This window comes from Penaeus monodon, chromosome 20 (genome assembly GCF_015228065.2).
Source record: "Penaeus monodon isolate SGIC_2016 chromosome 20, NSTDA_Pmon_1, whole genome shotgun sequence".
Lineage (NCBI taxonomy): Eukaryota > Metazoa > Arthropoda > Malacostraca > Decapoda > Penaeidae > Penaeus > Penaeus monodon.
The window spans coordinates 40588152-40588628 of record NC_051405.1 but is presented as its reverse complement, the minus strand read 5'-3'; positions in this window follow the sequence as shown (position 1 = coordinate 40588628).

Sequence of the window (477 nt, the reverse complement as noted above, 5' to 3'; positions counted from 1 at the left end):
TAATATCAATAATTAGTTTTAAGACTAGTAATGGTTGTCATTGAGAAAAAAAAGTGCTGCAGGGATAATATAGATGTTAATTTTTTGTAGGATGTGAGAGGATGGACATGCTCTGAGTAGTGATGCATCTTGCTCTAATCTTACACTCACTGTTTGAACAAAGATAGAAAATAGAAAGAACAAACATTAAAAGGCGGACATAAACGAAATTTCAAAGAAAGTTTCACACCACTATATGATAATTAAAAACACTCCTCTACAAAACGGACAGAACAAACAGCGTGCCAATATTCCAGTTGTTTCCAGTGCGACAGATCTTTTCTTTTGCATCTAGCCATTTTTAAAAAGTTTTACGGTCGTGTGGAAAGACTCAAACTTCTTGTTTTTGTAGATGGTCTTGCATACAACACATTGAAATATTGTTAAGGAAATACATCGAGGAAATACGCGCAATCTGCTAAGCGTAAAATAAAGTAG